At 37.3% G+C, this 17,504-nt stretch overlaps 1 protein-coding gene across 4 annotated transcripts in view; it reads right to left on the bottom strand.

Moving 5' to 3' along the window:
- Nucleotides 1-17,504, bottom strand: part of atxn1a (ataxin 1a) — a 113,817-nt gene that overhangs the window by 39,838 nt on the left and 56,475 nt on the right. The window contains exon 3 of one of the 4 annotated variants that reach the window (XM_017307536.1): nt 13,146-13,176. The exons of the other annotated variants lie outside the window; for them this stretch is intronic. The gene's annotated coding sequence lies outside the window, so the exon portion shown is untranslated. The remainder of the gene's footprint in view (nt 1-13,145; nt 13,177-17,504) is intronic. 4 annotated transcript variants of the gene reach the window in all.

Raw genomic sequence — 17,504 nt, 5'->3', positions numbered from 1 at the left:
GTCAACGGACACTCGGCTCGCGCTCCGCTTCGCCCCTAATACCTCCACGCCAAGTAAGCTCACCTCAGTCATTTCCTGGAGAAACTCCGCTGAGTTCTCGCTAACCCTGCTTTTTCCCGTTGGCAGTAGAAGAACCGGTCCGCCGATTCGGCTTCGCCACCAGCTCCCTGATCCTTCAATAAACATTATTGTTTCTGACTCGCTCTGTCTGACTGTGTTCTTGCATGTGGGTTCGCAACCTTAAAACCGACATGACAGAAGCAAACTTCTGAATTTGGAGAAAATCTTTCCTCTCAATATCCTGGTATAAAGCAAATAGAAAGGATTCTGCCAAAGGATAGAGTTAATGGAGTCTGATTTAATAGAGGATTTTGAGAAAAAGAAAGTTGTCTCATGTCTTTTTGCATAATGTAAGAAACTGCCTGGTTTTATAGGAAGGGTAATAATCAAAAGATGCAAATACATCTGATGACCGACAGTCATTACATCAGTACCCCAATCTAATCGACTGAGATCAGCCAAGATTCACAGCTCTTACAGATAGAGACATCATTTATTGTTCAAACACTTAAACATTCTCTTTGATGGGTTTTACACTTGCACTTCACCTAGGACCTGTCAAATTAAAAAGGATCTCCAGATCAACTTTAAACACGCTGTGCAACACGCCAACTTGAGAAACACCCACACACGCCGTAACAGACAGGTCAGGTGATTGTCGACAGCGTACACACACTCTGTGGGACTAATTAATCTGGTTCTCTTGGAATAATGTGGATGTTACGGAGAAACAAGACACAAACTCCCTGCTGTTAATCAGCTGCAGCAGGGGTGGGTGCCAGTGAATGTTTAAGGGATTCCAAACATCCTACTGACCCACTTTTTATGAGTGTGACAAAGACAAAAAAAAAAAAGAGTTGGCAGAGTGGGAGTGAATGTGGGCGACTCTCCTATTGTTCTAAAGCACTCTTACAGGCAACCAAGGCAGGAATTACAGTCTGAAGGATACATTAGTGACAGCAGGAGATGCCTTTCCACGCACGCTTTTATAATATGCATGACGACTCAATTCTACAAAAGGATTGAGAGCTACTGCGAGCACAAAACACAACAATGGAACAGAGAGGCAGAGAGAGAAAAAGAGAAAATGAATATCCAATGTCAGATGTGAGAAAATCAATCGGATTCTGTGGTGGGCTTTAGTGTGGAGCTAAACTAAAGCCTTTACATGAATTAAACTGGCTTTACACACAAAGCAGAAGGGTTTGAATGAACAAAGTTGTTTCCAGAGACGAGTCAAAGGAGGAAAAAAAGTAGATTAATAGATTGAAAGATACCAACTAGCAAAGGAATCTATCAGATGGTATTAAAAAGATGATATAAAGAGAATGTAACAGCAAACTGAAAGATAGCTAAGTGGTTATAAATGTAGAGAAAATCCAAAGCGAAAGAGAAGGAAAGGTGGCGTGAATTAAGAACACAGAAAGAGAGAAATAGGAACGAAATAGACCGGCAAGCAGCGAGACGGAGAGAAACAGATGGTGGCAGAGAAGAGGCAGATATACAAACTCACTGGGAGAACAACACTGGCACAGCCAGCGAGGCACAGCAGGGAGCATAAAAAGCTGAAGAAGGTCAGCAAAAAGGGTGGAGGAAGATGATGAGGATGAAAGCAAAGCAGGACAAAGACTGAGTTATGCACCAAAAAAAAAAAAAAAAACATTCACCAACTTTTTTGGAAAAACACAAGGGAAAAGGTCTATCTAAAAATGTTTACAGTATGGCATTGATAATTCAGCAAATGAAATGTTTAGGTTATTTGGAATGTCTGCACAATTCCAGTAAGGTAATGTGCATACGTAGAGCTCTTTTGTTGATGAATCTAGACTCCGTGTGCATCCAACATGGCTTTTATCAAAAACTGAAAACATGCATAAACATTCAGGTTTAAAAGTAAATATAAATAAACACAAAAAGAAAAACACACTTGTGCGCTCATGGGAACAGGAAAGCTTTGACTTTGTTTTCCAATTCCTACACATTTTGTTCTGATTTGAGGTCTACAGGAAGCTGGCTTCAGAGAACAGGGCCTCGGTAAGTAAGCGCATCCTCACAAGGCTTGGATCTAATTTTGGGAACAGCTAAAAGGTCTGCACCTGATAACCCGAGAGAACTGATGGGGCTCTACACAGTGAGCTGGTCAGAAATGTACAGAGGAAAAGCAGTCCATTAGCTTACTCTGAACTATTATTTGACTTGAAAAGTGATTCGGATTTGAACGGAGAAACAATCATGCCACTTGAATGGAATACTTTTACATTCCTGTGCTTCTGTGTGAACTCCGAGCATCATAATCTTGTAGTTTAATTCTTTCAAATCATTCCTTGTATACTGCAGTAGCCTTTAAAAGTTTGAGAGACATATTTGAAACCTTTGTTTTATTCTTGAGGAGTAAAAAGAAGTTGGATGCTTGGGTAATATAATCAACAGTGGCTGAGTCAGAGTCCAAAACAATTCAAGGATGTCCAATGTCTTTGTTAACTTTTACAAATTTGAAATGAATGAGGAATTAAATTAGGGTTATTAAGGATAAAAAATTTAATAACATCACATGTTAAGTACAATGGAGAATCTGTAATTTTTTTTTTCTTCCAAAGGATTTTGTGGCATTATGGATTCTATAAAAAAAAAAGAACAACAATGAAATCTAATGATCTGTGCAAGAAAACTGAAAACTGTGCCACACAACAGTCCTCAATGCAGTTGCCCCCAGTTAGATTGTTAGATTCTCTCTCTGCCCTTCTTCAGGTCTTATCTGCCATTTAATAAAGGTGATTTGGGCAACCAAAACCGTAACAAAAAAATTTTTACTTAAAGTAGATTATTTGCTCTTTCATCAGTGTAATGATTGAAAACAAACGAGTCCGTACTCTATTAGATCAAATTGGAATCCTAAATTCCAATAAATGCATTTGCAGTTTATATTTGCTTTATCTCTGCAGTTTTTCCACACAATATTTATTGTTTACAGCTACAAATTAAAGACAGACCGATGAGTGTTTTCTTCGCCGTTTACGGAACCAAATGAGTGATTTGTATGCAAATCTTCGATCCATTGTAGCAAATGTCCTTCTGCTGTTTTTGGACGAAGTGAGTAATAAGTTTACGATCAAGCATGTGTTTCTGCAACTGTGTGCAGTGATCTGGACCAAATGTTCTCTCTGTGAATGTTGCTCTTTGCTAGGCTGCATGCTGGCATATTTAGACTATGAATACTTCTGTCCACTCAACCATCACTTCATCTGTTTTAGAGATCACATTCTTCACATTCAGTCTTCGCCAGATGTACCGGCACTGTGGTTGCAAAATGTTTTCTTGATGCACAAGTTCTGTTGAACAAAAGTAGTCTGTTCTAAATGTCTAACTTGAAGCTGTAAGCACTAGGTTGTCAAGAAGTATTTATTCTCAGAAGGCTCTTCTTTTCTTGAATTTTTATCTTTTTGCGAGATAAATGTAATGTAAAAAAAAAGAGATAAGAGTGTAGAAAATACACCTTATAAAGATAAAGCCCAAACTGAATGTTCATGTTTAGCGAGGCTTTTTTTTTTTTTGTTCTCTCCTTTCTACCTTGACCCAGGACAATCCCAGCTCGTTTGTTAAAGGCACTGCAGACAATCACGGTCACAGGAACACGTACGCATAGATGAAATGCCTCAGGAGCTGACGTAGTGTCTGACAGCTGTTTAGTTTCTTAAGTCAGAAGAATGCATTGGATTTTTTTGTGGGTGTGTAATCCAAGTGGCTGACCATCACAGAATTGTAGAGGAAATGCCTCCCTCAACCACAACTCAATTTTCCAAGGCTATCGCAATCTTACAGTAACATAAGTCATGTCACCCGAAACCTTAATCCAAACATTCAACGTGTGACCAGAGCGAGGAAGATACGTAAAGGGTCCACCTAATAGGAAATGTGTATTAAGGGTTCTCTGAAGTGCCATTTAGGTCATCTTAAATTTGGAAAACACTATTCTCAACAACTTTTGCAATAGTTATTGTAGGGCAACTGCTGAAAATGACTGCAGGACTATGCAAGTCCTCTCCGACTTTGCACACAGCTGCTAAATAGACAGAGAGGAAGGAGAGAGTTGGAGAGGTACAAAGCCCTGGAAATCTTAGTTAAAGAACTACACCAACTGGATTGTCCAATTTCCCTTTGATCCGCTGTATTGTTGTTAAGTACTGACATTTTCTTACTGAACTGATTATAACATAGCTCTGCTCAACAGATGGCAGCAAATGTTCAGTAATTTATTCACAGCTCCAGTACGTAAATAAAAAAAAAGGACATAAAAATGACAACCTTGTTAGTTCTGGGACCGTTTTAGTCAAACAGCTCAATTGCCATGGCTGAGTTCAGGCCTGAATAAGCTTTACAACACTCTCCTATTAAGAATGTTATTGCAGGAGTTAAAATTTAACGATACAACGTTTTTGGCAACCACTATCTGTGATGCCCAAAGATATAAGCTTCTACAATTTCTATTTTATTTCTCACAAAGACTTACATTCATGTCCTCCCTCATTTTTGACTGCAGCTAAGTGTATACACAAACCATAAACACATACAGACAAAATAAACAATAAAGAGACAATGGGCACAACAAACTTCAAATGTGTCTGTGAGTGGCTGCTTCTGCATTAAGAGAACATGCTGAGAGAAAAGGAAGCGAGTTTTCTGTGCCAAGCCTCTCTTTGGCAGTCAAACAAGGACACATACACTAACTCACTCTTTTACACACACGCACACCGAGCTGAACATTTTTAATTGGCCCTGATCTGCTGGTTACTGTTCTTGCCACTCTCTTCACCTCAATGTGCTGGCCCTCCGCCCCAGTGCCTGGCATAGGCACAGCTGGACTCGAGAATGTGGGCGTGTTTCTAAATGTGTGTACCACGGAGTCAGTTTCACTTGTGAGTCTGTGTTAAAGTGCAAGAAGGTGCTATTTCCAGTTAATAATGAACCGCACTTACACTCTGTGCAAGATTAATCAGGTCCTTTCAAGCAAATCTATGAACTAATCTAAAAATGTACGAATGTGTTGAAAATGTGTTTGAGGAATACAGCTTCTTTGAAGCTCTTCCGGCAATTCCAGATGATGTTTGAAGTCACGGAGGATTTGTTTGCCACAGAGGTACACATCAGTGATTTCTAGTGTTTTTAAAGAAACTCTTAACGTGAAAGTCTGCGACCACACGAGTGTGCTGTAGAGCACTGAAGGATAAACAACCTTGATAGACTAAATCTTTCAATGTCACCTAAAGTTCCAGTCTGTGAAGGTGAGTGTGGGTGCTTTTCATATGATGTGTGCAAGATTTATACACCTTACACAAAGAGCAAATTGCATCATCCCCTGCTGCATTTTTGCAAAACATTCACACTCATTCAACACTCACGCTGCAGACACGCACAACTACGAGCAAAGCAAGGTCGAGAAAAAAAAAAAAAAGAGGATGAGATAAGCATGTAGTGAGTGGGCTGTATGTGAGAGAGAGAGTGTGTGACAGCATCATTACTAGAGTAGAGCACTCTATGCCTGATTGATGGAGATGAGGTTGTTATGGTCGACTGCTGTGAGCTCATTGCCCGGCAACCAGACAATTGGACCTGGCTGCTGTCTGTCCATGTTCACGTATGTTTCAGGTCCAAGTCCTGCAGCTCACAGTGTGAAGCATTATGAAATGAGGGATATGTCAACAATTTGTTGCAAATCAACTTTGTGACATAACTGAGAATTGTCAAAATGACTGCAATCAGTAGTAAATAATCAGGTCAATGTGGAAAATGTTGGGAACACGCTAAAAACAAGTCAGAATTTAGATTTCAAACTTACTGGAGGTTCTGAACTGAGCTTTGATACAACACATATTTATATAAAACACATTAGTCATACATATTCTAATTTTTAACTAATTAGCAAGGGGGAGAATTTCTGCAGTTCCAATTGGATTTGTTTCATTTAATGTTGTCACCAGATGTGAGCAAATTCTTCAGAACAATACTTACAAAAGCTTAAAGTTTCTAAACCTAAAACAGTGGGAGAGTCCTGTGACCCAGTCCACTAGATAAGTGTTAACTGTATAATTAAACATGGATATAATGTAATGTTTCCTTTTGGGCTTACATCTTTGTAGAGTTGGTAGGTAGGTTGTGTCTACATGTTTGACAGGACATTCCCATAACCAACAGGTTATTATAAAGCTGTAATAATATTACCGGCAGTGTTTATTTAACATTTTGATATACAGACAAACATATGGAAATTGAGATTGTTTTACCAAGTGAGATATATTTCAAAACAGCAGGTTATTTTAAAAATTGTTTAACAAATGCAGACAGTAATGGAATACTGAATCAATATGTTTAATTAAAACTAAATGATTTTCTTAGTTTTTTAAGTAAATGTTCTTATTTAGAAAAATGTTGTAATTTTTTTTCTTTGCTGCTCTTAACACTGTTAACAAGCTGATATTAATTAGCAAGCCATCTTAACATTTATTTAAAAATTACATCTATCAAAAACACACAGAGAAATCTAGTAGAAATTGAAATTATCCTCACATTCTTACATGTGGAAATAAACGTTAAAGATATCAATCATAGCAGTAGTAAGAAATTATTTCAATCTATCTCAAAATCATGGATTTGTCCAACAAACTATTGGACAATCTATTTATAGGCACTTAAAATAAAGATTACTGACTGTCAAATGACCTGCCACAGAAATTCTGGTTGTTTTAAAACTAAGTTAGTAAAATTATGCCCTCAGATATGTAACCAGTCCATGCCTGTTGTCTTTGATAATTTTATGATCTTTTGTGCCAGAATGGCTCATAGATCTGAGTGAATTAGTGTAGCAAAATCGTGACCAACTGGAATGAAAATAAATCAAAGAACAGCAACTATTCAAATGACAATATGCAGAGCCTGAATAATTAACGATCGAACCCTACTTTTAAAGAATACAAGACCGTATTGTTTTTTGGAGACAAAATATAAACACATATGTGACTCAATATTTTTGCTGCATGAATAAATATCAAAGCCATTCAATAATATAGCATACATTCTGAAAAACCAGGATGTTATCGGTTTCATTAAAAGGCTGAATTGAATTTATTCTCTTTACAGAATGCCTTTATTTATCTCAGACTTATTTCAGCAGGAAAATAAAACCGTCTGTCTCTCTATGAACTTCTGTTCTTTTTTTTTTTTTTCAATCTACCACAGCAACCTTGGGTGACTTGTAAGAAGATACATCATTCAGCTTCTCACATGTGTCTCATCGGGTTACCAGCCGTACACTTGCATACAAATACTCTGGCCTTCCTCTCAGATGACCCCCCATTGAGAAGCAAACAACAAAGACACAATACAACCGTCACAACACAGAGAAACACAATCGGAGCTCGGCCTTCTCGACTGAACCAAAACTTATTAAACTCTTCGGGAGACTTGAAAAGGCTTACAGAACAGGGAGAATTAATACTGGAACAAAACAAGTATTTGAAAATCAATAATTTTTTTTATATTAATAAAAGCTTTCACTGCATCATCATATGTGGAGTGCACATGAGGTAACATGTCTGAAGAAGTGCTCAAAAAACTGGAGGACTTTTCGCCTGTAATTTATAAAACTTCTAACTAATGTTGTTTGTTTTTTTTTTTTTATAAATCCCATATCAAATTAAAAGACCAGATTAAAATATTTGATTAGAATAAAACCATGCCAGTGAACATTTCAGTGGGGTACAGAAAAAAAAAGAAGTTATTTATGTATTTATTGGGTTTTATATTTGTGCCTAACAATCAGAATTGGAAAATTGTTCAATTGTATGACTTGGATAAGTACGGTTTGCAACATAAGCCAGTGGTACCTTATAGAGGTTGTGAATTTTTATGTGGGAAAGATTTATTGAGGCAAAAACCACCAGATGTAAAAAATAAATATCTGCAGCTATTGCTATATTTTAAACACTTGGAAGCCACATTAGATTTTGAGGTTATGGTTGGTAAGAAAACTTAACTTTTTCCTATTTTGTCTTCCGACTTGTGTGAAAGTTTATATTTGAGACGTGTGATGTGAATAAAGATTGTTTTTGTAACCCCCCACCCCAAAAAAAATAACAGGGTTAATCTTTTTTGTCAGTGTTTTGTAGCAGATTTGAGTCATCTTACAATTAAGAACAGGGAACAATCTCCATAAATAAGTGGTCAAAAGCCAGAAGACACATGAATACAAAACCTGCCACACTTTTCAGATTATATGCTTACATTGTATTTAAAGTTCTGTGTCCTTTCTCTCCTACTTTATAGTTATATTCCACTTGTTGTTAATCTAACATTAAAAGTGTAATAAAACACATTAAATGTTGTGGTTGTAACATGACCAAAATGTAAAAAAACATAAATGTAAATGAATTTCTTTGCAAGGTACTATAAAACTGGATTGTAACTGTGAAGGTACAAAAAAAAAATAAAAAATGTGTGTGGTTGTGTAATTTCCTTCAACCTACCCTCCCAAGGTTAGATGGATGTTTGTTGACCGTGGCCTACTTTTAAAAATGGGTCAGTTCTGCACAAGATCATGCACAGGCTTACCACCTTAGGAAAAAAAACTGTTCATTGCAAAGACCCTTGTTCTCTGGTTAAAAAGCACTGGCACATCTCTTTCTTTTCATTCACCCAAAGTGTGTCAGCGAAAATGTGCGTCAGACTCGTGTGGTGGGTTGCTGTTTTCATAGTGTGTTTTATAAAATCTTTCCTTTTCATCTCTCCTTCTGTCTGCAGTGGAAGTGAAAATAATTAAAAGTATTTACAACCAGACTGTGAAACACTGCAGAATGAAAACACCATCTTTGAGTTGAAACCAGATAAGACGCTGACAGAAACGAAAAAAAAGGGGAAAAAAAGTGCGACAGATGAGGAGAGACTGATAACAGAAAGAATAATTTAAAGAAAGAGAAGAACTACAAAAGAAACACAGAAACCAAGTTGAGGCTGAATGTGATAAAAAAAGAAAAAAAAGGCTGCATGAGTTTCTCTCTCCCTCTCTTTCTCTTTCATTTGTAGATCTTCAAAGACTAACACAGCACTCCCGAGACAGTTAGCAATACTTGTAGGGCACACACACACACGCGCGCGTACGCACGCATGCACGCACGCACGCACGCACGCACATGCACACACACACACACACACACACACACACACACACACACACACACACGCACACACACACACACACGCAGACACCCACTCTGGTAAACTCTACTGGGAGACGAGCTCTGCTATGCCCTCCTCTGAACCTAAGCAATGATATGCTTGGATCTCAGACACTCAGATGAAGAGAGTGGAAATGGCTGAGTAAGACAAACTGACGGCAAGAACGAGAAAGAAGATCTAATTAGACAAATTGTGCTAAAAGTATAAGGTGGGAATAAAACTGTCACCTCAAAGCAGGTTAGAAGGATTACCCTGCAATGGTGGCACAATTACATGATGAATTTAAACAGTAGCAATACCAAACTGAGACAGATCTTGGCTATTTTTGTAGATATCTGTTCGAACCAAGAGGAATCAAAAATAAATGCTACTGACAAAAATGCTAAACATTGTAGGGTTTAAGCCAATGTACAGTTTGTCAACGTATGAATTACAATATTATTGTCTTAAACTTGCAGTTCTGAGTTAGGGGCCATTTCAATAACATGCAAATCTATTTAGACCTTATAGAAATATAGAAACAGTTTTTCCTAGATAACTTGCTTATTGAAGAAATCCTTTTATACCTCTCTGGTTTTGTCCTAAAGTATGGGGAACTGTTTCTAGTAGTACTGAGGTTAAAAGTACTGAGGTTAATTCAATAAATGTATCAAACGTATCAATTATTTATCACAGCAACACAAGAAACGTAAAAAAAATTGAGATTGACATTGTATAAAATCAAATTAGGCTGGTATTTATTTGTGAGATAATTGTCAATTGTAGCTTTTAAGCAATAGAGAATAAAATCTGAATAAAATCTGCAGATAAAGATCATATTATTTTTTTAAAAATTTAATTTCTGCCTTTGATAACCTTATTTATGTTATTAATTTTACACAAGTTTATCTGAAACCAAAATCATGAGATAAGAATCCTTAGAACATGAAACCAAAAGAGAAAACCATTACACCATAGAAATTGTTGCAGAACCTGCAACCAATATTCTTCTATGCTCATAAGCATACAACTGCAAGTTATCATTTTAAACATGCAACTGAAACATTATAAGAAGCATTTTTTTTTTGTCTTTAGTATTTTTTAACATTTAGATTCAAACGTCATGTCTTTGTTTTGTTTTTGTTTTTTTCTCTGAGGCGAGGGAATGAGTTTCACTCAGCAACATGAAAATGTTTTCTGTGTAAATCTTCATCGTTTATCTACATAAACGATAAAGTTGGAATCCTAATTTGCTTATGTTGTTAAGGCATCTGCGTGTTCTGGGGAAATAATGTTCCTGCAGAGCTTGTTCAGTCTGTTTCTTGTATTTTGTCACTGCACACAAATGTACTCGCTTTTCTCTGTCTGGTCTATGTGATTTTTTAAAATGTTGTCATTCATACTGGTTTGCTTTGTCTCTTACTCTAGCTTTAGGCTCTATGCATCTTCTTTATTCCCTCGTTTGACCTTCCTACTTTTGTCCGTGGCTTCTCCTCCCACGCCTGTGTATTCTATAGTTCAGTCGGAGCTGCAGTCTCAGAGGCAATTTACTCATGCATGGCCTATGAGTGCTGAATACACTCGTCAAATGAGCACTCCAAGGATGTTTGACACATAGTTATTGTACGCTCAACTGGTTAACCAAAAAGCCATTAGCAACTGCACATGAACACGCTGATGATAACGGAAAACCCACTCATAACGTACCGAGCAAATAACCTAAACCTAAATCTCTTGTAATTTTGCGTCCTCTTTAGGCTGCAGAGTGATTTCAAAAATGTTGCAAATGTTCCTGCTTCGGCAGCTAACCCTTCAACCAACAAATATGTCAAAGCTACTTGCTAGGATTTTTCCTTATTGCCAGAATAACTAAACACAACAATGAATTCAGCCCAGCAGAGAAGGGGAATTCAAGGGTGTCATGTTCCTTTAAGAGTATGTTTCTTCTTTTCAATATTCAGACGCTGAACCACGTCTATTAATAACTGTGCCGTTCTTGAGTACTCTGCAGTATTTCTGTCATAACCGTGCACACGCATGGACGTCCACCAGCAAGTTCTCACTAATCTATTTGCATATAGCACAGGATCTCACACTGGCTGATCACAGTTTTTCTCCCGCGATGGGTTGTGGGTACATCAGGTGACGTCGCACTGACAATAGATTCATGCTGTTACTTAATTTTACACACAGTTTAAATACAGAGTCATTTGCACATTATGGTTGTCTAGCAGTTTATATTTGCCTTTAATGGCACAGTTTGAATAAAATATATTAGCATATAAACTATCCTAAAGCTTTCAATTTATGTCGTTGTAGAAGACAAATGTTGGGTTGCTGTGCCACAGCAGATATAAATAAGTGACCTTTTCAACAAAAGAGAGTTTTATCTGCTATCTACTTAACACAGAAAGACCAGGGCTTTCAATTTTAACATTAATAAATATTTTTATTCTATTTAAATGTCTGATGTGTGACAGTGATGAAACAACTCTGGGACCAGAGAACAGAAGCATAAACAGTAAATTCAGTCGCTAATCAACAGAGGCACAGATTCACTGATTTTCAAATTCAGTTAATACTAATTTGACTGTGAAAGATATAATTAGCACATTAAAAATAATTTCTTCTAACTTTGGAAGCTGTTGAAATTCCAATTAGCTCAGGGTAAATTGTTTTACTATAAGATTTTTCTCCAAAACGATACGAGACTGCAGCTTTCTCTGTCAGGGAATATCATAGATATCAAGGCCTCCTCTGAAAAAATGTCCTTCTTTTATAAAGAAGGACATGTACGAGTGTTGGGTTAACAAATTATATCTACAAATTAGAGGAGAACACGTTCAAAAAGCTCTCCTTTTTCATATAATTTTTTTCCTAAACCTATTTTTACAGTCTATGACCTGGAAAAGTATTAATATCCCATGAACTTTTTTACAGTTTGTCACTTCTTAACTGCAAACTTCAACCCATTATGTTAGGATTTTAGGTGATTGACCAACACTACCACTACTGCTGCAGGTCTTTTATGGAATCTTTCTACCAACTGTGAACTTATAGAAAAATGCTGGCCTGTTTGTTTATTTCTAAATATGTCAAGTAATTGCTTTTTGCTGCTACATGTTACGTGTAAAGAGAAGGCTTGATATGTTTGCAGCCATGACTGGGAACTTATTTCATAACTGAAGCCTGTTTTAAACTTCTCCACATCTTACTGCTGACCTATTTGGGTTTTTCTTTTTTGTTTTTTACTCAAAAAAATGCATTTGTTCTCCAGACATCCTTACAGAGTAGTTTTTACTTATGTTGAGATAAAATTTCACACAGGTGGACTATGGGATTTGAAGGCAATTGGTTACATTTGATTCTATCACAGTTAGAGAAGTTGGATAGAAATGCATGCCTCATTTTTCATATTTTTTATTTGATCGAGTTTATGTTTTTATCACTTGTGTTAGTCTATCACATAAAATCCCAATATAATAGACTGAAGTTTGTGACTGTATTTGAACAATATATGAAAAGCTAAAGGGTAAGTCACTATACTATAATAAGGCCTTACTACGTGAATAAAACTCCACAAAAAAAACATCATACCATTAGCTGGTAAACAAGCCAATGCAAGTAACCTACAATCATTAGCATCTCTTGACATTTCCCATAAACCCAAGGCAGAGAGTTTGTAAGTATTCTACAACCTTTTGAAGACAGCAATCTATGGCATGCCTGGCTGACACATGCAGGAAGTATGCATTCAATCTAAAAATAAGACAGTAAAATTTGGAATGAAGTTCAAAGGTTTTACAGCCTAAACTCATGAACACAATGAAAATACAATGGAAGATTATCAGTTTGCTGAAAGACATGAATGTGTGACATACCTGAACGGGTTGGTGGGTTTTTTGTGCGTGTCTAAAAAGTGAAAAGAGAAAGAAAGCAAAAGCAGAGGATAACATCAATACTGTGAATGGGTGTCAACTAATAGAAGGTCACCATGGCTTGCTGCCACGGGCTTTCAGTTTATGAGAGTGTAAACATGACAACACCAGCAATTTGTGTGTGTAAGTACATTTAGTCCTTCACACTGCGAAGGTGATATTTCATTGAATCTATAAACGTATAGCTCATCCATGCAGCCTGTATTCTTGCAGAAAAAAAAATTATCACAGCTTTAGTCATTCATTATCTCAAAACATAGATAATGTTTTGAGATAATGAATCTCAAAACATTGAGATTCATTATCTCAATGAATAATGAATCATTGAGATAATAGTTCAAGTACTTCCTTGAACTCATAGTTGTCAAGGAAGTAGACAACTACTTCCTTTAATCCATTCTCCTTTTTTTCTTTGTCTGTATACTGAAGAATACAAAGTCCTGCATAACAGGGTTGGCCGGTATCCAGTTAGGCTTTACACAATGTTTCCCCTTTATTTAGTAAGACTGCATTTCCAGAGAAGTTTCTAAAGTTCTTGTAGTACTCAATTAAATATTTTAGGGAATTTCATGTTACAAATTATATCTACTACATATAATGGCTAGCTTGTTACTAACATGTCGCCATTTTGTTTCTTGCCACTTTGTTTCTTTAGACAACCCAACTTGGGTTATCTTAGTTGGTTTAGAGCAAGATGGGTTATCTAAGCCGAGTTGGGTTATCTAAAGAAACTTTTTGGTTGGTCCAAGCATGAAACATTTAATAATATTTTATGAAACACCACATTTTATCGCATTTATAAAATACGTATGCTGCTTCAAATGCCCTTCTGTTACATATATTGAGAAGTATTTCACTTAAGACTTTACAGTGTGCTACTGATACAGGATAGATTAAGTTACCAAATTATTTGATTTCTTAATTGTCGCCTAACCTTCTTGGACTGAAAGTTTAATGAACTACGCTAAGTGATCAAATAACAATTAGCTCAATGAACCAGAAGACAGGGCCAACTCCCTCGACGCGTCAATTGTTCCAAACACTTGGAAGCCCAAGGTGAGTGAATCTTTATCAGCGCAGGCAGAACTTCTGCTTAGTGTAAAATTAGATTAAGTAACATAAATATCTGGCTACTGCTGTTGTATTTACATAACTTCTGTAGCAGTTCCACCAGACTGTAGATTGTGATGCCAATATCCTGGAATATTTTGACTTGTCCGAAAACATCTATGGTTATCTTTGTCTGTGTTGTTTCACATATATAAATCCTCATCGCATTTATTTTCTTTACTCTATAAAGTCCTTCATCTCTCTGTGCTATCATCTTCATCTGTTCTGGCCATTCTGTGGAGACATGAGGTGAAACCAACTTATACTTATAAAGACACAGTGAGCATGAATCATGTATATTTTAAGCTGCCATCATTCAGACTGACGTTGCTGGACAGCAAACGATTGACCAAAGAGCCAATCTAAGCTACCAAAGCATTAGTGTGTGTGTGGGCGTGTGTGTGAGTTGAAGGCAGGGGCACCACTGAGAGGAGTCACAACAGCAATTTATTGCAGGGAATCCAGTGAGTATAAAGCCAAACTGTTTGGCTGGAGGGACTTTCCTATAAGAGGCATTCACTTTGTGCATTACATCTGTGTATATATGGAGCAAGGTGTGTGTGGGTAAGAGTCTGGGAAAGTGTGTGTGTGTGCTTAGGGGATTCCGTGGTTTGCTCGATGTCTCATTACATCATCACATGGGCTCTGCAGCTGCTCACACGAAAACACACAGTGCACACACATAAACAACATAGTATACACACGCAGACAGGGAAACATTTTGATTTTAATATGTTTGTACTTTGCCATGTTATTAAGATACAATGAGACAGATAATTTTGTATATTGAATTTGCTTCAATTCTTAAAAGACCTTTCTGCCCTGCTTTTTAAAATGCTCCTGATACCTGTAACAGAGAGGTGGAATCAGAGAGAGAGGAAACAGGAAAATAAACAGTGAAGGTGTGGGGATGAACCCCCTAAATTTGGAGGGCTTAGAGATCACAGCCACCTCTAAAAAGCTAAAATATGCAAATACTTGACATCCCATATAAGAACATGTGTAACTGTCAATTTTAGCAGCTCAAATACACTTTAATATGAATTAATTGACACAGTGAAAACTGTCATAGCACTACAAATAAGCACATATCTACAGTCTTCTGAATGCAAAGCTGCAAATGGACGATGGGTTCAAAGTACCCAATTTAAATTATTCTTGCAAATGATGGACCTAGTAACATAGAATTACAGGTGTATTACAAGTTTTGACCACAGGAATAATATCTTCTAATGTCTATTCTATTCCATTCTCAACTTATGAGGATCAAGTCAGTCATTACCAAACCTTTGGAGAATTTCAGGACATGCTGAGGAAGTTAGTTCAGTTGTGTCAGAGCAGACACACATGTAAGACCTGCAAAACATCGTGTTTGTATTTTGCTCACCTCACCTGGGGTAGAGGGGAAAAAGGAGTCTGACAATTGTTGAGAAAAGAAGTTCAGGTGTGTTGTAGATACAAGACAAACAACGTGAGAGAGTGATTGGAGGATTTGGAAGGAAAGCTGTCGTCTGTTGCTGTGACAGTGGATGAGACGCGAGGGAGCTGCTGTTTTACCTACAGACTTCCAGTTGACTCTTACCTAGCAAGTTTACTTTCATAAACGTTTTTGTATAACAACTTGCACCTCATATTCAAGCAAAACCTTAAAGGTCAGGGCGCTTACAGGAGTCTTGTTACAGCGTACGACATGATAAGAGGCCATAGCCCAAAATAGATCCAGTACATGATAAATATCCATAACTTTAAAAACCTGCCCTTGAACACCACAAAGAGTATGTTTGTGAGCATTAACCTTCAGCATGCACCACAGCACGTTGCAACAGAAGTAATGAGTCAGGAAGAAAGACAAACATTTTTTAAAGCAGGAAAGGAAGTTTTCAGTTGCCATGTTGTCTTGATAAGGCTGACTAATAAACACTTCTGGTCAGACAGGCTAGCAACACTTGGTTACTGAAGCATCAAAGTCACCTCTACCACTTAGAAATAGTATTTCTGGTAGCAATTTTGATACGCTGAAGAAAAACAAACAGACAAGACATGATATGAACTATTTAAAAAGCACAGAAGTAACAATCAAGTAGCTAAAAACGCTCAAATTAGATTTGCTTCAAAGGTTTCCAGCAATGCAGTCTAGATTTATTTTACACAGCATAGATTGCATTTGATCACATCTACTTCAAACTCCTAACTGGATAGTTCTACACTCAAAGTTTGAGTTTTATTAAATATTTATTTTTGCTTGCATTACTACAGACAAAATAGATTGGTTTTTAGTTACTTAGGTTTTTGAATGGCCGGCTGTATGTTTTACAGAACAGCTGTGCAACTATGTGCACAGCTGTAAAGCTGGCAAACAGACAAATGTATTATCCGTCTCAGTGGCTGGCCAGCTGTCTTGTGGTCTAATCAACTGGCTGGCTGGATGATACCTGACTGAAGCGGGAGGATTAAACCAAGTATTTAATGCTGTGTGCAAGACAAGGACTACACATGCTTTTACATCAATGTGGATAGAGACAACATGTTGACACCCTTCAAATGTGTCTGTGTTTGTGCGTAGTTTCTGGGAACGGGGCTCCTTGCTCTCTGCTGTTATACAATACATATTGTATAACAACTGGCAGTGAGTGGGCGGCTCCCGCCATCTGGAGAGCTGCAGCCGCGTATCCGCGCCAAATGTTACACGTCGTATATGTGTGTGCGTGCGTTTGTTCGCACCCATGCTATTCGGTGTTTTTGTGTCCACCCCACATCTACAAATAGACACAGCATCATCTGCAGTAGTTAGGTTTATGTGCAGGATGAATTAACTGGATGGAATATGAGTCCAATAGTAGACACTGTGCATGTTTTTCTATACACCATTGCCTATTTCTCACTAATGTCGTAAAGGTATAATTTCAGAAGTGCGCACGTTAATATCCGCAAACACAGATTGTTCATTAAACCCACCTAGTCCTCTGAGAGGAATGATGCTGTCTGAACATCATTGTTTCTTATGACAGCATCGCCATTTCTAGGTTGACGCAGAGATGGCCTCAACTAAACAAACGAGGTTTCAGAGCTCTTCAATCATCCTCAAATGAGCAACACCACACTTTGAGAATAAACGCATAGTTCACATCTGCAAACAAAGTAAATACAAAGCTGAGAGAATCCACTCTGTCAACTCAGAGTCAGTGCCTAACT

This window comes from Poecilia reticulata, linkage group LG11, assembly GCF_000633615.1.
Source record: "Poecilia reticulata strain Guanapo linkage group LG11, Guppy_female_1.0+MT, whole genome shotgun sequence".
Classification (NCBI taxonomy): domain Eukaryota; kingdom Metazoa; phylum Chordata; class Actinopteri; order Cyprinodontiformes; family Poeciliidae; genus Poecilia; species Poecilia reticulata.
The sequence above is the reverse complement of the archived record's forward strand: the minus strand, read 5'-3'. Positions and strand labels throughout refer to the sequence as shown.